General features: G+C 34.0%; 1 protein-coding gene across 3 annotated transcripts in view; it reads left to right on the forward strand.

Annotated features, from left to right (window-relative positions):
* Positions 1-26,966, forward strand: part of LOC124360336 (aquaporin-like) — an 85,643-nt gene that overhangs the window by 25,014 nt on the left and 33,663 nt on the right. The gene's annotated exons all lie outside the window — the stretch shown is intronic.

A 26,966-nucleotide genomic window follows, 5' to 3' on the forward strand; every position in this document is an offset into this window, starting at 1 on the left:
AGTTGAGAAGATATCAATGGTTTTAAAGACAAGGGTAAATAATTCAGGTCATTGTGAATAATTCAAGTTTAAGTGAATACTGTAGTTAATACGGTAATATAAAAGAATATTTTCGGACATTATTCTTTTTCCAGTGATACAAAAAATTAGTTCGACTACTTTTCGAGATCTGCGATCTGAACATTTACTTCGTTACGGATAAATAATCTAAAACACTCGTACAATCTAGATTCAAGTAAACAAATAATACCAATTCGTTGTCAGAGGTTGGCTATTGTGTGCAGCCCTGTGGATTAACTATGTTCTTTAGTTAATCTTTTAATAACTGTATGTACCTGAGGAAGAGATCAGATCGTAGATTTCGAAAAATGGTGTTACTGATGTCTTATTACTGAACGATTGCATATGTCCAAAATATCTGTTCGCTTGACAATCTTCCTATCGTAAAAACAAATTTAAAACAAAGCAAAGCGATTAGTTCAGTTTTAAATTTTATATGTGTAAAATTTTAGTACCCATAACATTTATTATTGTAGTTCACTCCATAAATTTGTTAGATAACCATCGCTATAGCAAGTCATAACTAATACTGCAATTTTCGGCGTATTCAATTCCTAAAAAAAATAATAATAAATTTAAACAAAGTCACGCTCACTTAACACATTGAATGCGGTGGACGCACATTACTACTATCCTGGTTGTCCTAAAGTCCGTCATATTGAAAGTGTTGAATGTTAATTTATACTAGGGGAACCTTTAGATTGTATTTTCTCAGTGAAGCAGTCTCCACTCTGTATGTAGAAGACATATACTTAGTAAAACTACTTGATTAAATGTTTTATTTTGTTTTCTAGCTGTTAAATATAGAAATCTCTAATTTTAATTTCTTGAATACTGTAAACTCTCTAAGAAATGCCAAATTTGTTATGAGCTAAAAGTAGAGCCTGGTATTCTCTGAAGTTAAGGAATGCTGAGTTTAGCGGTACATTTATTGGTGCGTGAATCAAAGTTTGTGAAAGTAACCAGATCCCTTGTAAAATATGAGGCAGTGATTAGGATTTTAGGAAGTATCACGATACTGATGAATGCAAATTTTAAAGTAAAGATAAAAACAGGGGTTGGAAGCATAGAGTGGTCGGGAGAACCCATATACTGAGAAGGCTCTATCGAGTCGTGAAAAGATCAGTTCAGGGGCTAAAATATTAGAGACTGAAAACCTAGAGATCTGGGTTTTATGATTAACAATAACAATTCTAATTTGAATTGTATAATCACACAACCTGGATTTTATTTGAAATCGATAAAGAATTTCCACCTTAAACTATATATAAAAACTATATACAGACTCATACAATGGCGACTTTTAGTATCTTGTTGTTCTAAATTGATCTAATATTATTATTTAATTGACGGTTTAATTACACGTATAAATTTAGGAAAAATATATACTAAGAAAAAGTTATAGTTTTATATTTTAACCCTTTCGACACCTCTCCATTTTGGCGTTGTCCGATGAATTTAGTAGTAATGGAATTTAAGTATAATTACAATATATCGTTTATCAAACTATTTATTGTGATTAAAAATGTTGTAAACTAGTGATTGATGTTGGTAACTCACAATGTAAACTCTAATAAAATTACTGTTTGCCTAATTGCTTTCACTTTCCTTTTTATTAACCTACAATACATTTTATTTATATTTACTCTATAACCAACAGATATAATCGTATATATGTACTATAATCTAAGAATTATACTGCGCGTATGGAAATAAAATAACGTAGCTAAAATATTTAGTTTTAACAATCTGAAAAATGTTTACATAAATAATTTCACTTTATTACTTTGTCTCTTCAACGTTAATTAAGACGAGGAAATAATAATGGTTCGTTCAAACGCGAAGAAGATTTTAAAATAACTTTCTTTAATTGAATAAAGTTAATTAACTCTTCAAATAAGTGTTAATTATGCAGACAGCTTAAAATCCAGAAGAGCTAATTAAAAGAGTGATAACATTGTTATTACATGGAAATGATGTTGAACAATGACTTAGTTTACCTACCTTTCTCATAAAACAAGAGCACATAATGGCTTTCTGAGGAAAGGAAATGAAAGTTCTATCTTGTCGGGGTGCAGGCAACGCCCGGAGCCATTTTTCCCTTCATCGTGAAGATATTTCACCTGTATTTAGTGTGGCTGTGTGCGCTGCGGCGCAGCGGCTCTGGGAACTTCATCTCCTCTTCGGATAAATGAAACTGATTCTTTTATCCCCTCGGGCTAGAACTGGCTTTTACCCCAGATAACAAAGAGCAAACGTTTCAATCCGTGAAGGATTTCTTTTAAAGTTAAATGAAGCAGAAGTTAAGTTGGGCTTGATTAACGTGATCAAACTTGTGTTTTATAAATAACTTTGTATCCATTCCTCACGATGATATAAGTAAAAAATGAAGCGCTATAACAATTGTAATTAAAATGTGATTGCGTGACTGGAGTGTATACTCGTATTATTAAGAACCCGACTGAGCTTTCCTAAAATCGTGTCGTTGTATATCTATCTGCCCGTCTGTACAATAACTCTTGATAAAAAGAACATACAGATTTGAAACTTGGTACATTGCTTTCTATTGGTCCAAGCATGAAATATTTTGGTTTTGGAGCCAAAATTTCAAAGAATAGATACTTCTTGATAAAAAGGTCCTAGAGATTTGAAACTTGATAAATAGGTTTCTATTGGTCTAAGGATGAACTGCATCGATTTTGGATTCTAAAGTCCATATGGCAGTTCACCCGTCTGCCTATCTGTTTACGTAATACCTATTGATAGAATGGTTATAGAGAATTGTAACTTGTAAATAGGATTTTCTGGGTCCAAAGAAGAACTGTATTGATTTTGATGTCAAACTTACAAGGGCTGTCCGTCCATCTGTCTGTCCGTCTAAGCGATAACTCTTTCGTTACATTCTGCCGGGTCCTTCAATACACCGTTTTATCGGTTTAATGTTTTATTAATGGCTTGTGTTAGTAATCAAAAACGATTAATGAAAATTCTGATTTAGATCATTTAGAAAATCAATATTCGTAAATAAATTTATAGTATATCACTTTATGCGTTAGTTTTTCTACACACATCCGATTGAATACATCACTAATATTCAGGCTCTTTCATGGTTCTTTGACAATCCTCCGGAAAGGTTCCAAATTCGCACTACTTACGAGAAACACGTTCACGTGTCATACAATATTTGTTGAACGTTTGGTTTGACTATACTGCGCAAGTCTGAATAGCACAATATATTTTACAACCAGGCTTTAAAATATACCTGAACGTTTAGAAGGGCCTTAAAGACGGAGTGCATTGAACGCAATGTTATTATAATGTAAGTTTTTATAATTTATTTCTGATTTTACTGAAATTTCTGGCAATTTGTTTTTGAAACAAATTATAAAACCATGCTTATGACATTGCAGTTATGAAAATAATCAATTAATACTGTTATAAAGGTATGTCACTCTTCATTGTTGTAATATGTAAAAAATAGTTTTTAAATTATACAATCACTTATATTACTAATTCATATACGTGAGACATTTGAATGTAAATTCTTTTAAATTCAAAGATTTTTGCACTTATTTTGCTTCTTATGTGATTAAGAATGTAAGATAATGCTACAACTCGCATAAAAACACAATCTCATCTACTCTCTACTACTACTGTATAATTTTATAAAATCAATAGTATTCTTTATTATAGGTTTTATTATTTTGAATACTTTTTCTTTTTTGTGTGTGCCATTTAGAAATGAAAGAGTATAGTTTTGTAAGCTCTACAGGTAAACTGCACACACGTTCACTTATTGCAACACACTTGAATTGTTCACGATCTTATCTTAGGTCGTTTCCAAATTTGAATGTGTGTAGAAAAACATTAAAGAAAGACAGGAAAACAAACATGTTCAAACTCATGTTTAAGTGATTCTTTTTCACTTTTTTATGTTAGCAAGACGCATGCTTTTGGTAGGTTGTAAGTAAACAGAATTAAAGGGGGTCTGATAAGTAATATAAATAATACTATTTGTATATATCGTGTCTTTAAACTGCATTCCCGAACTTCAAGATATACATTCATTAGAACGAAATAATATAGGTTCCTGAAAAAATTAATATTATTATTGTTTTTCCTTCAAATTCTAGAACAATTTACGTACCGTTTACACGTTTGTTAAGAATATTTATATTTATATTATCTATCATATGAATAAAATATCATTAATTTTAAAATGGTGGTAAATTTTTAAATTGCTATGCTGATGCTTAGAAAACATTTTGGGAGAACATTATCAAGAGATATAAAAACTAAACGTCTTATCTCGCATTTTCCATACGAGTATTTAGAAAATAATTCAATGGTACTGCTGGAATGCACGTAAATCTTATGTATATTCTCTTAATATGGTCGCACGAGAGCAATAATAATAAATTTTTAGTGCATTGTAGACTCTTTTGTAATAATAGAACGAATTCATGGAAACGCGTCAATAAGATACTATCATTATATAATATTGTAAGTTATATAAGTGCATCCCTGAATTTGCCTTTTAATATTCAGATAATCAGATAGAACTCGAATTTGTTAGTATGCAGTGACTACTGATCACGTCCGTCATGAAACAAAGAATTTAGCACGCAGTCATTGATTTCTAATTCCTAATAATTTTAATCCTACCCCTATATTTTAAGTTCCGAGGAAACAGGATGTTTTGTGTTTTGTACATAACGTAAATAAGGTTTCATAATAACACTTTAATTAATAAAAGTGTTTAATTTTAAATTACCTTTTTATTCTTCCATTGTAATTTCGTAAAAAATTCAACTTTACATAATGAATTTCTTAAATCTTTTTATTTAGTTAAAGACTTTGGTTATTGAGTTAATGCTCTGATTGGTAAGGTAAAAGGAAAATATTGTCGGATATTAGTAAGGTTGATTATGGATTATAGATAGAGACAGCGTCCATACTTTATTTTATACCTTCAGAAGATAGAGCGGTATAAGCCAGTTTCACCGTCTCCACCTTCGACTAGGCTAGAGCTAATGCCTGGGGTTTTGATTGTTTTAAACGACTCGAAGACGGATCTTCTGTTGTTCAGAGAAGAGACCGGCGACGAGTCCCCGAGGCTCTGCAGCTCTCGGCTTATATGCCGGTTATCATTCCTTATCTCCACCTCGACTGCGACACTCTCAAAGAATGCCTGTGTAACCTGCCGCTAGCCGCCGCGCCGCGCCGCTGATAAACTGATAACTCTCTCTTGCAGTTGGTAAAGAACTGTCTGTCTTTGTCTATAACCGATTAATGACAATTCCACGGCAACACAACTCAACGTGCCGTAATTTGTATTCAAACCGAGACAGGGAGAGAAAGTGGAAATTAATATATTTTCTAATTATAACGGTAAGCAAGAATGACCGTCCCTGCAGTCACTTTATAACAAATTAAGGGAGGGCTGCTAGCTAAGGGCGTTAATGAGAGTCCCCGCGCGCTCTTGTTTGTTGTGGAGCCACTTAACTCTTTTATAATGAACTGTCGTAAAATTGTTTAAAACGGAGAGGCACGAAAAGAACAGAGCTTCAAACTGCTGACAATAACAACATTTTCCCCATCGTGTTTTATTACTTTCAGAAATGAAATATCTCATTTCTTGATAAATTCTGAAGATTATTAAAACTATCATCCATTTTAAATTAACTCAAAGTGTTTAAAGAACATAATACTGCTCATTTTATCATCGTTGCTGTGTTAATATAAGCTAACTCTTATTAAGTTAAGGTATTTAACGTCCATAATAAATAAACGGAGTATAACCTTAAATATTTAAAGTTTGTTGTATACATATCAGAATGCACGGGAAGTCAATGGAGCACTAATTAAACAGAATCGGTTTGAAGTAACGTTAACACGAGAATTATAGATTGTAGAATATTGAAAAACACTTTTAATTTCTTATCAATAACTTTTTGTTAGTAGTGTGATACTGCCATAATTTCCACTGTAGACTTCAATCGCTTGATCTACTTGTAGACAAGTGTGTATGGGATGGCAAAAGGAAATTAGTAATCACACATACGTATCCTGTATAACTACAACTGGGATAATACTTTGGATTAATAAAAATATGATAACAAAATTTGCACACTTTCTTGTTGTCTATTTATATACATTCTGTTAATTTAAATCTGTTATTTAATATAAATTGCAAGGAAGGTAGACATAATACCCGAAGAAAATAACTGCGCAGATCCAATTGATTTGGCGGCGACGCGTGCTATTTATCTTATAGTTATTAGGTATCTTATATTAGAGACATAAAAATAGGTATAGTATAACTACACTTGTACATCCAACGCATGAGAATGGAATCGGTATACATTAGAAGAAAATCCGTCTAAACAGATAAGATATATAAAATTGTTAATGAAAAGTTAAAATATAGCTATACAAAATGAGTACAATAATTGTACAACAATTATTTTTTTATTTTACTGATCTATCGATGATTACTTGAGATTATTCAAATATGAAAGTATATTAGAATACAAAATTTTTAAAGTTTTATGACAAGAAATAAAATTGCTTTAACATGGTTTTAACACTGTTAAAATTGAAGTTATATATAAAACAAAATGATAAAATGCAAAACTACGAGTAGGCTACATTACAATACACAAGATATAATTCTTTGTTTAAATCCCTCAACTATAATTACATACAAGCATAGTAAAACCGTGGTAGTATGAACATAATTTCATCAACATTGAAGAAGTTGATGAAATATAAGTTTCATTACCGAGGTAATTACGTGTGAATGTGTTAGATGAAATGCCGTTCTGGGACTGCTTTTCATATAAAGTTAAGTTAATAAAGGCACGTTATGGAGGCCTAAATGGTCCCATAACGGGAGGACGCGCTTGTCTTCCATTACGGTCCCACATAGCTTCACATAGCCGAGACTGGCTCTGACGCTCACTTTCATCTCTCATTTTTCGCTCAATAACTATTCCTATCTTAAAATTTCGTTAGTAAAATTAATATTATGTTAAATAGTGTTTCACTTATGTTACCAGTATTTTTATGCCATTTTTCTGTCAAACAGAAAATTAATTCTATTAAATTCCTATTTAATACTCCACATATTAACTTACAGTTTAACCTTTGTTTATTTGCTAATTGTCTAAAAATAATAATGATGTACAAAATATCAGACATAAAATTATTGAGAGTGTAACTTGATTTATATAAAACCCTACATTTATATAAAATATTATTTTGTTACAAACAGTTTTAGTAATGAAAAGGTTTTAATAAGGGAGATTAAAACGTCTGTAACGTGTGATATTAAATCCAGAGGTGACAGGTTTATTTAGCTCGGTGTACGTTAGTATGCAAATTGAAAATGAAACTGTAACTAGATTAAGTAACTGATACCAGTGGAATGAATAGTGACGGCCTGGTTATATCTCTGACTTTGTAGTTACAAATAAAGTACCGTAACTACGTGTGTACCTTACTTTAACAATAATAAATACTTAAATATTATTATTTATATATCTATTGGCCTGTTTACCATTAAGGTGTTTCTCCAGCGTCTTAATATGGGATGTGATGAATAGATCTCTGATCGCAGAACAATATAACGTTGGGCGACTGCAAGGTATGTAATGACTTTCCAATCCTCCGGGCGTCCTCGTTTAGCGGCGACTGTAAGGAACGTCGCGATGGGGAGTCCACTAGGCGGTGCGCTGCAATGTTGCATCTTAGCCGTCACTCACTACGGTTCGAGTTACGTTCATTCGTATTAAATATTTATCACTCAGAAGATTCATGAATGTGACTATGATATGAGTGCCTAAACAGGTTATGTTCCTCCGGGCGTCCTCGTTTAGCGGCGACTGTAAGGAACGTCGCGATGGGGAGTCCACTAGGCGGTGCGCTGCATTGTTGCATCTTAGCCGTCACTCACTACGGTTTCAAGTTACGTTCATTCGTATTAAATATTTATCACTCAGAAGATTCATGAATGTGACTATGATATGAGTGCCTAAACAGGTTATGTTCCTCCGGGCGTCCTCGTTTAGCGGCGACTGTAAGGAACGTCGCGATGGGGAGTAAACTAGGCGGTGCGCTGCAATGTTGCATCTTAGCCGTCACTCACTACGGTTCAAGTTACGTTCATTCGTATTAAATATTTATCACTCCGAAGATTCATGAATGTGACTATGATATGAGCGCCTAAACAGGTTATGTTCCTCCGGGCGTCCTCGTTTAGCGGCGACTGTAAGGAACGTCGCGATGGGGAGTCCACTAGGCGGTGCGCTGCAATGTTGCATCTTAGCCGTCACTCACTACGGTTCAAGTTACGTTCATTTGTATTAAATATTTATCACTCCGAAGATTCATGAATGTGACTATGATATGAGCGCCTAAACAGGTTATGTTCCTCCGGGCGTCCTCGTTTAGCGGCGACTGTAAGGAACGTCGCGATGGGGAGTCCACTAGGCGGTGCGCTGCAATGTTGCATCTTAGCCGTCACTCACTACGGTTCAAGTTACGTTCATTTGTATTAAATATTTATCACTCCGAAGATTCATGAATGTGACTATGATATGAGCGCCTAAACAGGTTATGTTCCTCCGGGCGTCCTCGTTTAGCGGCGACTGTAAGGAACGTCGCGAAGGGGAGTCCACTAGGCGGTGCGCTGCAATGTTGCATCTTAGCCGTCACTCACTACGGTTCAAGTTACATTCATTTGTATTAAATATTTATCACTCCGAAGATTCATGAATGTGACTATGATATGAGTGCCTAAACAGGTTATGTTCCTCCGGGCGTCCTCGTTTAGCGGCGACTGTAAGGAACGTCGCGATGGGGAGTCCACTAGGCGGTGCGCTGCAATGTTGCATCTTAGCCGTCACTCACTACGGTTCAAGTTACGTTCATTTGTATTAAATATTTATCACTCAGAAGATTCATGAATGTGACTATGATATGAGTGCCTAAACAGGTTATGTTCCTCCGGGCGTCCTCGTTTAGCGGCGACTGTAAGGAACGTCGCGATGGGGAGTCCACTAGGCGGTGCGCTGCAATGTTGCATCTTAGCCGTCACTCACTACGGTTCAAGTTACGTTCATTCGTATTAAATATTTATCACTCAGAAGATTCATGAATGTGACTATGATATGAGTGCCTAAACAGGTTATGTTCCTCCGGGCGTCCTCGTTTAGCGGCGACTGTAAGGAACGTCGCGAAGGGGGAGTCCACTAGGCGGTGCGCTGCAATGTTGCATCTTAGCCGTCACTCACTACGGTTCAAGTTACGTTCATTCGTATTAAATATTTATCACTCCGAAGATTCATGAATGTGACTATGATATGAGCGCCTAAACAGGTTATGTTCCTCCGGGCGTCCTCGTTTAGCGGCGACTGTAAGGAACGTCGCGATGGGGAGTCCACTAGGCGGTGCGCTGCAATGTTGCATCTTAGCCGTCACTCACTACGGTTCAAGTTACGTTCATTTGTATTAAATATTTATCACTCCGAAGATTCATGAATGTGACTATGATATGAGCGTCTAAACAGGTTATGTGAAATAATTCTAGATGTGGGCCACTCTGAAGATGTAGTATACATGATGGTAAATGAGGTGTTAATTTTTTGGACGGGTGCGTCGACAAGCAAAATTGTTAGTACTGAACAGCTGTATATCCCAATCAGTTGCAAAAGTTAGAAGTTAATTACAATGAATGCAAATTTGTATTGCAAGGAACAACAATTACAAGTTACAATTAATGGAAATTGTTGAGAACGTTTAAAACTCTTCTTTTGCGCATAAATAAAGAAGGACGTTGTCTTTCAGTAGTTTTTATCAGCAAATGAATGAACATTGTTTCGTCCAATTTTCTGTAATTGTGTTAAATCTAGATTCTGTAAACGTAGATAAACAAAAACTATGTTGAAATTATAGAATTTATACTTATGCCATTAGTATAGAATAGTATTATTTTTACAGAATTGATATTATTGAATCATAATATATAACTATATAATAATTCATTTATAATGAATACCTTATCTGTGATATAATTAATAACAATTTGTTTAGACAAGAGAACTATAAAATCCATCTGGTTTTCTAAATCTACCGAAGCATAGAGTACGGTAAGCCTGCAGATTGTCGTGCTCGAAACATTCACAATCGCTGGGTTGTCCCATACATCAGATATTAAATCAAACTCTGCTACTGATGCAACTGAGTAAACAACTAATGTACGTTTTAGTAATCAGCTGTAACCAAACAAACATACTCTTATTAGACTAAAATTGGAACTTAGGAAGCCCGTTGGACTTAGGTGCCTTGTAGTGGAATGTACAGGGTGTCGCACGAAGAGGTTTAAACGTTTAATTTTATATTACTTGCCCATTTATGCACCGAACATTTTCAAACTCTACACAATTAATGAAAAAGGTTTTAAAAATATTCTGTGAAAATTAAAGCTCCCTAACAATAATTGTAGAAACAAAGTAGTAACGTATTGAAAATTTTACTCTTTTGCTTCCTATAAAAATTCATTTCTTGAATTACCTAATTTGATTACTGCGTTGAAATTTTAAAGAACAGCTGTTTAATAACGCTCATTGTTGAAAACAGCTGTTTGATTGATGAATATTGCTTGTGCTATAAAAACATAACCTAACCTCCTCCATTACAGTTTTACTGATAATGAAGTTCGAGAAATGGCTTTTAATGTTGAACAAAACGTGATGTGTTGTGAGTGGGTTATTGCTTTTGGCAACATTAAAGAAGGAATTAGACAATTTTAGGTTGCCTAGCCAGGAGTTAAACCACCTAGAAATTCAACAATAACTAAGTGAAAAAAATCTTTTGTTAGAAACTGGAAGTGCCGTAAAAAAAGTATACTCGTATCATTGAGTTTCATGAGATACATCATAATTGGCATACTCAAATAGTTTTTTCAGGCGAGTTCACTTTCTATCGCAATGGTGCTGGGAATAGTCATAATTGTAATTATTACAACACCGGTAATCCGCACAGTCTTGAACAGACTACTAAAATCAAAAAGAATTACTGTTTGGGCAACTGTTAGTTGTAATATTATGCTATATTACGACATTTCAGACAGTACAATGACTGGGAATAGGCATGAACAAGTTTTAAATGAATAAGTATTGCCTCATTTTACGATTGCCACAAATATTGTTTTTTATTGTTTTTAAAGTATAGTTTTCAAATTTCGTTTCAACAATTACTAGAGAGCTGAAATTCTCCAAGAATATTTTAAAACCCTATTTAATGAATTGTGTAGAGTTTGAAAATGTTCGGTATATAAATGGGCAAGTAATATGAAATCAAACGTTTAAACCTCTTCGTGGGATACCTGGTAAATCGTACCCATAAAAGGCACATTGTATATTGTAAGTTTCGATTGTAAGGTTTCGATCAGATAGCAAAAATCGCCATTCAAATATGAAGATGATATTTAATAATATAGGTAGACAAGGAAGAAGTGTGAGTGAGATGATAGAGCCCCGCATGCTGAGGCGCTGTAGCGCTCACCGACGCTGTAGTAATCAACTCAAGTATTCCGCGTCTAATGACATCCAGCCGCCACACTACGTCATCTCCGCTTATCAGGCTTCACGAGAACCTCGCATCTCGCCTCGGTAAACGACTATATTACCATACGAAAGGTCTTATTTCATGAAGAATTCAATTTATTCAGTCAAACTTTTGTCGAATATAGTTAAAAGTTTTCTAAAATTCTTGAATATTGAAATTTTACTAACTAGAGGAGAACCCTGCCCGCTTCGCGAGTCAAGCGCAGTCTCACTTGTTTCATCAACCTCCGGTATGAATGTCCATCTGTAATTTTAAACCTGGTGCCGATTAACTCATGCAAGCATAGTGAAATTTAGCAATTTATTCTGATCATTTGAAATATTTACTAATTAAATATCAATAACTCATTATTCATACTAGATATTACTATTAATGGATTAATCAGTGTTCATCTCATTTTAGTATCTAAGATCTCTAAGATCTCTAATGAAACCACAAAACCAGATAAGTAAAATTTTGCTCACAAGTCCTATACGAGAGTAGGATATACACATTATTGTTATTAAAGTTCTTACTAATAATTTTTAAATTTCTTGCTTGAAATCTGCTGGTAACGTCTTACAATTATTAATGTCAAAAATAATTTGTTTACTAGAGATGATGTTATTAGAACTCATGAGCACGTTTTGTACTTTTTCTTGTATATTCTTGTATATATTATTGCTCATTATGCAGCAGAATAAAACTTAAAAGTACTGAAACCGACTTCTAAATCTATTAAAAAAAATAGTCATTGTTTGTACGCTTTTGTTTGTTTCCAATGGAACTAAAATTGAATTAAAAACAGGATCACAGTATATATTTCTTGCATATTTTTCCAACGGCTCCATGTGATCATTTAATGTTGTCATTGGGCTAGCAGAATACGCACAGCTACTGGTACGAGCCTAAGCAAACAATGTGGTCAAAGGGAAGTTAACAATGGTTCACTAATTGACTTCAAGTTGCAGTATCTCAATGTTAGGTGAGCTCTTTGACGCTTTCATTCGATTGGAATGTAGACACTTGTTTCTGTAACGATGACCGAATTCAATTTCAGATTTAAAATTTTGTTATTGAGAACTAACATCTTGACCTAATGAAAATTAATTTTTTGGTAACAATTTTATAAAGAATAAAGCAATTGAACCACAATAAAAAATAAATAACAGTGCTCCAAGAAATCCAAAATAAAAACAACCGCAGAGTCAATAATAGTTTGATTCCATCTTCACAGGGAATTCGTTTGGAATCCTCGTGTAATCAGATAAGCTTCTTATAGAAACTCTGATATGTCATTTGTTGATTTGAAAAATAAAAATCTCAAAACCCAAACACCTCTTATTGCTCCAGATAGATTCAACATTGGTTCTAACAGGGACGGTGCCTTGGGCCGTTACTCTAAACAAAGATAAGTTCCCTTGCATTTGTGAGGTAGGTTATGGTCATCAGATGAAAACATCTCGGTAACTCAATCTGTCTTGTTGCTCCATGTCGCTGTTCAAAGGACTCCTAGAGGAGTATACTTTTTAATCCTGGCATATACTAGAAAACTTCTCACATCGATTCTAAAGGTAGGTTACAGTGTTTTGAAAAATCCCCATTCTCGTACTTATCCTGCGTAAAATTGCAGATCATTTTAAAAGTTTATAAACTTTTGACTTGGATTTGGTCTGAACATGAATAATTCCGTTACAAATGAAATATATACACATGTTTTCTGTACCATTACGTTACCTTTTTTCCATGCTATATTGGGAGAAAAGTTAAATCTGCACTTATCATGCAGGCAATAGTATTGAAGCACTAAATAACAGTCTCCAGTAAATATATTGTCTTACTTAATGTTGTAACTATATATAGCTTAACTCACAATTTTATATCTTATTAGTAAAAATAATACTAAGAATTTACTCTGCAAATTAGGTACTATGCTTATTTCTTTGAAATGATACACATTTCTCATTTATTTTGTGGAATACGTTGAGAGTTTGTTGGTATTGGTAGTACAAATTTACGCATACATATCCTTACCTTAACATATGAGAACAAAACAGTTTCCACGCCTGAATGGCCTTACCCTATGTTGGAGTTCACCGAACCAATGAATGAACCTCGCCTAATAGAGAGCTATTATTACTGCGAAGTTGGCCCGCGATGAGACGCCCAACTCCAAACACCGGAGTCTGAGCTAATTTAAAGTTAGACAAGAACGTCATTTACATCAAGTGTCTACGTCAACCTCAGACAGTCACGGCTGCTAGTTAGTTGATAGTCATAACTCCAAATTATATCTCGGACGATATTTTTAATAATTTGATCATTATTTTTGTTTACTTAGAGGGTATTCTAAGTATGATTAGTTGGCATGTTGTTTTAATTTTATATTTGCATGCGTCGATAATGGTTGTAAATTTCCGGCTCTCCAACTTGTTTCAAATCTTGTCATTACTATGAAGATAACATATTAAAGTTAACTCGACTCATATTTATCAAATACTGTACATTGAAAAACATAAAGTAATGATCACAGATTATATTTCATTAATTGTTTAAGGAGACAAAAATTCAATTACAGTGTACTCGGTTTGGTTGTTGACTATGAATTAACAGGACGAATTACGTTTCTTGACATATTCATTAAGCAGGAACATTGATAACGTCCATATCAGTATTTCCTCCAGTACTAATGCGCTGCAGGGTTATTACAATACTGGCCATAGTAATGTAATGAGGGTATCATATTTTGGGTCGATATTACCCAATTACGTTTCTTGACATATTCATTAGCAGGAACATTGATAACGTCCATATCAGTATTTCCTCCAGTACTAATGCGCTGAAGGGTTATTACAATACTGGCCATAGTAATGTAATGAGGGTATCATATTTTGAGTCGATATTACCCAATTACGTTTCTTGACATATTCATTAGCAGGAACATTGATAACGTCCATATTAGTATTTCCTCCAGTACTAATGCGCTGCAGGGTTATTAAAATACTGGCCATAGTAATGTAATGAGGGTATCATATTTTGGGTCGATATATTTTCACTTTAACTTACGAATCGTGTTGTTCAGCTTAAGAAACTATTAAAATGTCTGTTAACTCTGGTTGGTTATCTCTTCAACTGTATTACAGAAACAATGTTTTACATTATCTTCAAAACTCTCTATCCCACGCCATGGTGTATATGCTACAGCTTTAGTAGCAATAACATTTATAGCGATGGAGTAGAACTAGAGTAAGAATTAAGTTGCCAGCAGTAAGATATAAACAAGTAAGTCAATAAAAGATTATCCGACCTTGTTATATGCCTAAACTCTATAAATGAGTTTATGAATGGCAGGAGTAAGTAAAAGTACATAATATTTCAAATTTTCCACCTTTTACTAGAAAATCACTATTAGTGTTAGTCTTTACATTATATATAACTACCAAGAGAGTAGGTCCTATCGTTAGGTAAATCTAGAGGAAAGTTGGTAATTGTACAGTCAGGTAACGAACTATGATCTAATTAATCAAACTGTTCATATGGAGTGAGCCTTTTGTAAGGATATGATAGCAAGAAAATTGAGTGAGGCCTCAAAAGATTCAATAATAAACCTCTAATCAGTTATTAGAGTTCTTGAGTTGGAACTGACTACTTTGTTCTAGCTTTACATTCTCTGAGATGATATTGTAGTAAAGATAATGGTGATTTTTTATTTTGGTTTAAATAGCAGGCACAACTAGCAGTATAAAACAAGAGGCTAGTACATCGTTCAAACTCAGCATAACTGACTGACAAGATCAATTTGGTGTCAGGTTATCAATACGGTATGAAAATATTAAAAACATTTCAATAAAAAAAAAAAAAAAAAACATTTCATAACGTGTCCGAAATATTTCTTGGTACCCAAGTTACTGAGTTCAAAATATTCATATAGGATAGATAAAACAATGATGAATTTGAAGGTGTTGTGATATTCTGAAATCCATCGTTTACTGGTCTTACTGAATCATTTCACGCCCAGCGCGACTAATGGAACACCGCGCTGCATCTGCTCGTAAGTAAATTGTTGAAGCTCACTGCCGACTTAGTAACGAATAGGACGTATTCTTTCTTGGGGATCAAATATATAAATATCGTTTTTAGAAAGTTGTGCTGAATAGAACATTAATAGTATGGTGTTAGTCCAAGATTTCATAAAATATTTAACGTTATATTCCTTAAAGGAAAGAATTTCTACCTTTTCCATAGGCTTGTGTCACTATATCCCCGTCAGCGATGTAATACCAACTCATAAAAATAAACTATATTTCGGTTTACAATGGTTATAATGCCATTTTAAAAGTACTTTTTAGAAACAAGGATAGGGAAAGTAATATTCCTTGGTTGTTATTGAATCTGAATTGCTTCGGTTGCCAGTGAGTTGATCAAACGAAGAAGTAACTCTTATTCATTTCCAGGGAAGTCAATTAATTTTGACAGTGCGGAAAGGGCCATGCAGAAATAACTTAATGAAACATACATTATAAATGACACAAGAAGACATCCAGAAGACATTGTTACCTCATTACCTTCTCCGTGGTGAATATTGTCTATAAAAATCTCGCTTAAACAATATACAAAAATCTAAACTCTAACAAAGTAACTCTGACAATCGCACAGACATTGAAACAAATATTGTAACTTTCATATGGTAGTAGGCCTACCTGTATTGCAATGCGTAAATGGTCCTAATCAATGTTTTTTATTCTAGCCTTTTGTAATATAAACCAACAATATACATGGTTTTCATAAATGAATGGTGCAATTTTGAATGCTTATAAACAATTTGCTATGCAGGGTAGAAAGATATGGTTGGCACCTCTGAATTCTTCAGCTCAATTAGTTTTATTGCTAATGTCAATATGGTGTATTTTCAACAAGATGGTGCGCCACCCCCGTTATAAGGAGTTTGTTCGTGATGCTTTGAATGCCAAGTTTAGACAAAGAAGGATAGGTCGAGGTGGCCCAATAGCATGGCCTCCTAGAAGCCCGGATTTGACTCCATGCGATTTTTTTTGTGGGGATACGTGAAAAACATTGTTTATTCTCAGAAGATCCGTGATTTAGCTCATTTAAAGGAAAGGATTTATGAGGCAGTATCATCGGTTACAAGAGACATGCTGCACAGTGTATGGGCCGAGATCGACCATAGATTAGATGTCTGCAGAGCTATCGGTGGTGGACACATTGAAATGTACTAAATGTATCAGTATAAAATTGTTTTTAACGAGGATTCTAATGAAATAAATATTTTTAATGTACTTCGTACGGTTCTCTTTTTATTTTATGTTTAAATTGTACCATTCATTTATGAAAACCCTGTATTTCCAACAACTGTGTTCATTGTTGACACGTAGGTTCCCAGGAACTCTCTTATACACTTTATACCATCTAAAAAATTAAAAAAGCACACGGCAGTTATCTGTTGATCTAATTGCCACATCGATAGTTTTAGGGGATTGCTTCCGTTTTTTAAAGTTTTTGTAACTTCTTCACGTCTTTATATAAGTTTTATAAACATTTTGTAGGGTAACAAATGTCTCACCTTTCCTCAGTTACTCAGTACAATGTAGAATTATAGGTTAGATTTCGAGATGTAATACCAACTCATAAAAATAAAGCATGTTTCTGTTTACAATGGTTATAATGCCATTTTAAAAGTACTTTTTAGAAACAAGGATAGGGAAAGTAATATTCCTTGGTTGTTATTGAATCTGAATTGCTTCGGTTGCCAGTGAGTTGATCAAACGAAGAAGTAAACTCTTATTCATGTCCAGGGACGTCAATTAATTTTGACAGTGCGGAAAGGGCCATGTAGAAAATACTTAATGAACCATCATTATATACTCCATCCAGAAGACATTGTTACCTCATTACCTTCTCCGTGGTGAATATTGTCTATAAAGATCTCGCTTAAACAATATACAAAAATCTAAACTCTAACAAAGTAATTCTGACAATCGTACAGACATTACAACAAAATATTGTAACTTTCATATGGTAGTAGGCCTACCTGTATTGCAATGCGTAAATGGTCCTAATCAATGTTTTTTATTCTAGTCTTTTGTAATATAAACCAACAATACATTTCCAACAACTGTGTGCTTTGTTGACACGTAGGCTCCCAGGAACTCTCTTACACACGTTGTACCATCTAAAAAAATTAAAAAAAGCAAACGGCAGTTATCTGTTGATCTAATTGCCACATCGATAGTTTTAGGGGATTGTTTCCGTTTTTTAAAGTTTTTGTAACTTCTTCGCGGCTTAATATAAGTTTTATAAACATTTTTGTAGGGTAACAAATGTCTCACCTTTCCTCAGTTACTCAGTTCAATGTAGAATTATAGGTTTGATTTCGATAGTTACGGCTTAATTCATTTAAGTTTTCATATTATACGAGTGTATTTAGCACCGTAATAAATGTTAAAAATCACGAAACATTTTCACATTTTTGCACTTGTGAAAATTTCACACCTTAACATAAAAAAAATTAACCAGAAATGGAAGATAAACAATTTTCCTACCAGAAAGAGATATGATAGGTAAGTGAGCAACAAAGTTAAGTTTACTGAGTTTACACGAAAATATAAACATAACCTTTGTATAAATAAAATATCTCAGTCTCTCTAAATGGAAATATTCTTCACGTCTCCCTACTATTTAAGTTTTAGCTTGGCTGCCATCTTGAGCATTTATCAGTTCTCGGTTCAGTGGGGGCAAGGCGACCGACTTTCATAATTTTTTATTTAGAAATCATAACTAAGAATAAAAAGTAAAATTTCTAAATTAAAGCAAAATAATAACAACTGTTATGTACACCAGTGATAGTTTTCTATTCCATATTATAGAGCGTTTATAATACTACTTCTCACAATATAAGAGTGTAATAAACAACGCTCAGAGTTATTCAGGTGAACCGATTGCATGTGTTGAGTTTCACAAGAGTCACAACATCCGCTTCCGTTCCACTCAATTAGCGTTTTATGGCCGCGTTAATTATGTACACCAGTGATAGTTTTCTATTCCATATTATAGAGCGTTTATAATATTACTTCTCACAATATAAGAGTGTAATAAACAGCGCTCAGAGTTATTCAGGTGAACCGATTGCATGTGTTGAGTTTCACAAGAGTCACAACATCCGCTTCCGTTCCACTCAATTAGCGTTTTATGGCCGCGTTTTATGTACACCAGTGATAGTTTTCTACTCCATATTATAGAGCGTTTATAATATTACTTCTCACAATATAAGAGTGTAATAAACAGCGCTCAGAGTTATTCAGGTGAACCGATTGCATGTGTTTAGTTTCACAAGAGTCACAAAATCCGCGTTTTTACACCAGTGTTTTTCTATTCCATATTATAGAGCGTTTTATAATATTACTTCTCACAATATAAGAGTGTAATAAACAGCGCTCAGAGTTATTCAGGTGAACCGATTGCATGTGTTGAGTTTTCACATGAGTCACAACATCCGCTTCCGTTCCACTCAAATTATGGCCGCGTTAATTATGTACACCAGTGATAGTTTTCTATTCCATATTATAGAGCGTTTATAATATTACGTCTCACAATATAAGAGTGTAATAAACAGCGCTCAGAGTTATTCAGGTGAACCGATTGCATGTGTTGAGTTTCACAAGAGTCACAACATCCGCTTCCGTTCCACTCAATTATTATGGCCGCTGTGTTTTATGTACACCAGTGATAGTTTTCTATTCCATATTATAGAGCGTTTATAATATTACTTCTCACAATATAAGAGTGTAATAAACAGTGCTCAGAGTTATTCAGGTGAACCGATTGCATGTGTTGAGTTTCACAAGAGTCACAACATCCGCTTCCGTTCCACTCAATTAGCGTTTTATGGCCGCTGTGTCATTAAGTACACCAGTGATAGTTTTCTATTCCATAGAGCGTTTATAATATTACTTCTCACAATATAAGAGTGTAATAAACAGCGCTCAGAGTTATTCAGGTGAACCGATTGCATGTGTTGAGTTTCACAAGAGTCACAACATCCGCTTCCGTTCCACTCAATTAGCGTTTTATGGTATAGATTCCATATTATAGAGCGTTTCTATTACATAGATATAAGTGTAAACAGTCTAGTTTATTCAGAGGTGAACCGATTGCATGTGTTGAGTTTCACAAGAGTCACAACATCCGCTTCCGTTCCACTCAATTAGCGTTTTATGGCCGCGGTGTCATTAATTAGTGTAAGCCAGGACTTAAGTAAACATTCCATGTCACACGGCAGTGACCAGCCTCTGGGGTATAAAGATTATCGCTGCATTTAATTAAACCTTTGTTGGCAATGAGCTTATGCATTTATGCCACTGTAATCATCGTTAATTAGCAAAATTTTGAAATTATTTCATATACAAGATGTTTCATAACAATCTGAAGATGTTCGGTAGAATAAAAATTAGTATAGGCCTAATTATAATATACGAATATAAATTATAATTTATCATATATAAAACTATAAACATCTGTTAAAAGTTTCTCTACTGTTACCACTACTATTTTATTTCAGAATTTTAAAAGATTGGCTTTTACTGTGATGACGACTACGTTTACTATAATACTGCTGGTTGTAGTTCTTATTTCAATTATTGTTAATGATTGTTTGTATGTGAACTTTAACGATTAAGACGATATTTCTTTATTATGTCAAATAATCATAAGTTATAATACTTAGGATAAAGTTGGTGAAATATTTATTTTAACGAACGATGTTACCAACAGTAAAGTAAGTAAAGTTTTCTAAGCAAGAAAGAGATGAAGAAGAGATGACTTTTTCCTTTAGAAACATTATAAGAACAGGTGATATAGACATCAAAGTAGTTGCTGTTGTTTACCTGAAGCCTTCAGAATCACCTTAACAATTTTCCGGTTGTTATAAACCTGAGTATATTCTTGTCGTTTATTTTTCTTTATCAATACGTTATGAAGTTTAGGTAAATATTAATTACAATAAATTTGTATGTCCTTAAATACATCAGTAAATCATGATGGAAGTAATCAAGTAATCGTGAAGATGATACATAATTGATGTAACTGTAATTTTATGGTAGTATTGACGCACAGCTTTTGTTGATGTGAACTACAAACTACAAGGCTTGAAAACGCCCTAAACGCCAACGAGTTACATTGTGGCCTATTAAGTGATTAACGAGTATAATACTTTATCTAAAATTGTAGTATACAAGACTTCTATACACACAGTTACAATTTAACAGTTGAGTTTGTATGTTTCATTGATTATTTTAAGTGAGGTAGGCTTAAAAAAAGACCTTAAATACTAATATGAAGCCCACATACAATGATGGATTGTTATTGTTCATAATATATTTGAACTTTTAATCTACAAGATGGAATTATAAAAGTAGGGTAGCGTTGCCTAGCACTTTACATTACTATTTGTACCAACAAAATGAAATGAAAAGGAATAAAATAAGGATATGAAAGGCGTATTGGGATGAGTGCCATATATTCACAATGACAATGTGAACAATGAGGATATGAACAGATTATCCGATCTCTCGCAGCATCTGAAGCTCTGCTTATCATATTTTCCCAATAAGGGTCATATGACTGGCTTGGAAAATAGTACTCGCAATGTTCCATACACATGGGAAGGTAATTGCTGTTTCACAATGTGTAAACGAGACTATTACAAATAACTAAACCGTAACTAATTATAGTAACCATTGATAATAACTATAGTAACCATTGTTACTATAATTAGTAAATACAATATAAAAATCTGTAATTGCCCTATCCAAGTCATTATAATGTACTCAATGTTGCAGTATTATTCCATTACAACTTGTGTTGTTTGTACAGTTATGCTCCAATGAATTTAAATTTACAGTCCAAGAGCCGAGAGCATATTTGTTGTATAATCACACAACATGGGGTTCGTTGATAATCAACAGAGGAATACCTCTTAAGAAAAGAAATAGAGGAACAGCCGCGGTTTGGTTGCCGAAATGGGAGGGTTTAAAAAAGGGTCAAACCGGCCGTCAGAGACGTAAATAGCAGTTATATCGCCTTCAGACCTTCAGATAACTGGATGAAAAGGCTGAAAGTCGCCACGTTATAGGGCTTGTATGGTTAACGTGTGTAATGATTGGTTTCAAGTGTGGCAAGCTAAACACATATGAACTAATAAAAATCTACCATTTGATATTTTATCCCTTTCGATACCCTTCCTATTCGACCTCTACTAAAATTAGAGTGGCTAACGTCCATTTCTTTCTTATGGAAAATTATTTTGTCTAGTTTAAGAAAACTGGGATGCATGTTTATACAATGCATTTTGGCTCTCCGGTTTCTTGACTATTATATGATTTCTATTCCCATAAGAAAATGTAGAGAATTTTATAAAATAAATTAGTGTCAACTGGGATTTGAACCACCATTGGTATTATTTATCGTACACGTGTTTCACCCGAATATAACACCGGTCCTTGAGTTGGAGATAAGGTGGAAGTTGACAACTTCCTTAACGGCATCACTCAAACGTATTCAGAAGGACTGTGTGTGTTACTCGACCAGGAAATGTGGGTTTCGTGAACATATTTACCTCAAGGCAGGGATAATCGCAGCAGTTCATTATTGTTCCCAGCCGTGTCAGCACAGGAATGTTCGGGAGTTATAGTTAAAGCCTTGGCATATTTACGACCTCACCTCGATTGCCTGTTTCTGCGAAGCTATGTTACCCGACATCTTCATCACCTTTGTGTGTTACAAGAAAGGTAAAAGTAAATTTCTTGGAATATTTAAGTTATTTCAGTCCTAATTGTAATGATTCATAATCTTAATCATAATGGCACAGAATGATGGCAAATCTACTTTTGAGCACATTTTTTTAATATTTTGCACCATTGTATATTTTGTAAATTTTTTAAATTTCTAAACATTACCAATTAATTAATGGCCTTAAACTAAAACTGTATGTAATTGATGTGTAAATATTAACTTTTATCTATTCTTTGATAAATTTAAATGCCATTAATATATCATTACATTTCATTGTAATACGCTAGAGTTGAAACGCTGGCAGAAATACATACAGTTGCAGAAATATAGTAGTCATATTGTAAAAGGAACTCCTGGTGTTTAAAGAAAACATCGTAAATTCTAAACAAATGAAAAACAAAACTGGTAAACGGTTCAACTTATATTTCTTTACACAAGTTTTATTTATAGACAAAGCTTTCCAAAGCAAAACTTGTACCGTCGTATATCTGCAACACAGATTCAATTTACTAAAGTGAAGTGGGTTTTGGAAATCGGGATTGCCTTAACGGGACTCCCAATCACTTTAATTGAATCGAAAAACCAATAAATTGTCGCGACCGCCAACTGTGATTTATGCAGTGCAGAGTTTTCCAATACCGTCGCTCGTCCCTTGGTTTAGGCGCTTTTAATGGATTTCGGATAAAGGTGCATTCAGTGAGTTATAGCAGCTTTGTTTTCCACCTTTGCAAACAAAACGTGAAATGGATCACTAATTCTATCTTTGTTGAGGATCCTAACATTTTAAAACCGTATTATTTTAGGAAGTATACGTAGATTAAAATTGTACGCACACTTTGATAGTTATGAAAATAGAAAATTTATGATTACACGCGATTAAAATTATCTTGCGGCTATAAACGGAGATGTGCATACAGATGGTTGTTTGGTTCATTGACATAGCGTTTTGAAATTTACATTAAAACCTTAATATATTAATACATTTGAAGCAACATAAACTTCAAAAACTTAAAATGATTTTTTACTACGAAAATCAATTGTAGGTAGACCACTAGAAATTTATGAGCAAGGACATTATGAGAAATGGAATTGTCAGATATTTTGTTACATACAACGTACGCTATCAAATTGTTTATGGACATGCTTATACTATGAAAAGTAAGAGAGGTTCCGTAAAATTTACAATTTAGCTTTTAATAAGAAGCTTGTAGTCTCCAACACAGCCGTTGCCGGAGACATTTATTAGACGGCGAGTTGTAGGAAAAAGCCTCTGAGCAGTTATCATCTCCGCAACCCGTCTCTTCCCATCGTGCCAGCTTTTACAATAAGAGCTTGCTCAGGAAATATATATTTCTTTTATACTATGTCCGGAATCAGTCAAGGTCATTGAATTTATCACTGAATAGAAATTTCATATTTTACCAATTGAATTAAGAGCATTAGGTCACTTAACTTTCATCTTTACTCTGTAACTAATGGAGAGCGAAGACAATCTTTATCATCACCCAATTGACCTTCGGTGAACATTGAACTAAAACTTGAATGGTTTTTTTAAACCGTCATTAGGAACGTTAATAATTTAGTCATCCAACTTTTAATCCAAAGCGAATTTACAAGAGTGATTGGTGATCTTCGTATCTTCGTCCGCAATAAGGTATAGTGACCAAAGCGATCGAAATATTGAAAATCTGGTAACTCATAACAGGTATGTTCAGTCGTTGATCCTGTTTGGAAGAAGTCGATAACTCCATAGTAAATCATATCTTGCTACACAGTACCGAAATGTTAGATGCGTCCAACGTGGTCGTTTTGGTCACTTTGGACAAGAAACTGAGGAGATATCTCGTTATCCTAAAAGAGTCTTTGCGCCGGAAAGACATGATATTCAGGATGGGTCGGGCTGCCTCCTGTCGACATCCTGTATTACATCTAACATGAGGAGGGATTAGGGACACTACATCTCAGTCATGCCATTTTGGATTGAAAATATTTTTAACACTAGTTCCACCTACTCAATACACTAAATCTATCCATGGACTATGTTCCTAAATATATCGGCATTTGCCTTTAGCGGGATGTTGCTCCTGGACATGTACGCGGTTGCTTAGATGAAAGTAACACACCGGTTTTTGCTGTACCCATAGATTCAAATGAAAGATATCATGAACGTGAACCTTCCAGGCGAGTGAACCTCTCAAAGCTTTCGTGTTTTGTTTGATCGACTTTGTGATAAATGTGTATCCGGATTTGGTTACCCTAGCTCATTAAACCTAGGCCTGTTCCTCAGTCCAGCAGTTATAATGTCATTGTATATCCTTATTTATACAAAAAACATTTTTCAAAGCAGCTCGGATATTAGTGGAACCATTTAAGATATCCTCTCTGTGTAAACCTACCAGATCAGACCTGGACGCTCATGGTTTACATATGTGTCTACAAGATTTCACTAGAGGAAGTACAATTTTGATGTTTTAAAATTTACTAATTTACTTAATTTTAAAATTTAAGTATTTCATCAAAATAAAATAATAATGTTGTTTATGTAATAGTTTTAAAAATAATAATACATTTTGTAGGAGGTTTTAGTTGCTAAATTTCAGTAGAGACTGAGCTGTAGATGGTTGTTAGTCCTAACAATGCCTCTTGAATACAGACAAATGTTGTTCCATGTCATAAGTAATGGAAAACTCAAGTTATTTCCCATTTTAAGGACCAATTTAAGCGTGTGCGAAATCTCACTTCTCCAGATACTCGTCAAGAGGGTTGTGAAGAGGATAATTTTCAGAGAGATCGTGATCGTATTCTCAGTCATTTAGTGAGGCCTTTGTCTTTGCTTTTATACAGACAATATAATACACTTTCCCGCTGGTGTCATCGGTGACAAATTTGATCTAATTTTGTTTTATATAAATGTGTCGTCTATATATTTCAAATACAGCAATGCTTATTTGTCATTTGGTTTAATGGACACTCAAATGTATTTTATTTAATCATATTTTAAAACGTATTTCCATACCAGCCTGAGGTATCTGATTTTTATTTAGTTTGACTTTACATACAAAATAATTGTGAAATAAATTGTGTTTTAAATCTAAATTCTGTAGATGTAAATAAATGATTTGAAGATATCAATACTATTAGTTATTTTGGTAGCTTTTGAAGTATATTTTCGACCTAAAAATAAAAAGTGTCTATCCCTAAAGTCGCATCAATTTATTGCGATTTCTTGTGTAAAGCGAGCAAAATATTTAACAACCATTGTATGGACATGGAGACAAATAAAAAAATTAACACCTACTTTTCCGATCATTCTGTGGGAGAGGTAAAACATGTTATTGCAGCGACAGTACATTTGGAACAATGACAGTTCTTATATACAATGACAGGAGATGTAATATTTATAGACATATTTGAGGGTTTTTCAAAACGACAACAATACGCCCCATAAAAAAATAACAAAACGTATGATATGAGTGTAACTATGCAGCCGTGTTCATGTTTATCTTAAGATAATAACTTTTCATTGATCTGGAACATAAGTTACAGGTCTACAGAGTCACAAAAAGTAAGCCGTCTCAAATGTGGCACCGAATAATTGGCTGTGCGTTATTGAGGACTCGAAGGACTGGATCAAAATTTATTTCTGTCTATATGTTCACACGATATCTCGAGAACAAGTGACTTATATACTTGAAAATATATAAAATTGTATTTATATTAAAGCACAATCGAGTTCGACCGTGGTGCATGTGAGTCCATGGGTTAGGCTGAGTTGCAGAATAAATGAATTTGTAAACAAATTGAAGCATATGGCACTTTACCCTAGGACATATTAACACATATAACCTAATGAAATGAGCTACATGGCTGAAATTTTGCATGCAACCTCAGCGAAGTATGTTGTCATGAGGAGGGGGGGGAGTAATCCTACATTGATTTAGTAGTGCACAAAAATAAAATTGTTGGGGTTCAATGAAAAATAAATTTATATTTGTAAGTTTTTACAAAATAAAAAAGGTGAAGTATTTATAAGTCTATTAGTACGTGTAGTTTAGAAACGTGATGTTAACGCTCCGTTACTAGCATGGTATGTTATGTTTTACGCCTGACATTTTCTACATGGATTGTGTTTCAAGCAGGTTTATAAAAAAAGAAGCCAAATCTAAAAATAATCCGTCTAAAATCACTGTCCTTTGGAAGTCATTATTTGACTGTAGAATAATAAAAAACAAGTATATAATTTTAACATATGCACAGTTATTTGTCATGCAAAAATTACTCATCAGCACTAACATTTATAATTAGTCGAAAATGAGCAGGAAAACTGTTACTGTAATCATGCATAAATGATACGGCTGAACGGTAGACGACCTCAAATCACTTTGCCAAGTGTCGTGAGTAAATCAAACAATTGACTTGAAGTGTACTTAATACTGAGACGCGCACTACCTCTTCCATCCTGAAACAGCCTAATCTAGCAGCGGTGACCA

Source organism: Homalodisca vitripennis, chromosome 4, assembly GCF_021130785.1.
Source record: "Homalodisca vitripennis isolate AUS2020 chromosome 4, UT_GWSS_2.1, whole genome shotgun sequence".
Taxonomy (NCBI): Eukaryota; Metazoa; Arthropoda; class Insecta; order Hemiptera; family Cicadellidae; genus Homalodisca; species Homalodisca vitripennis.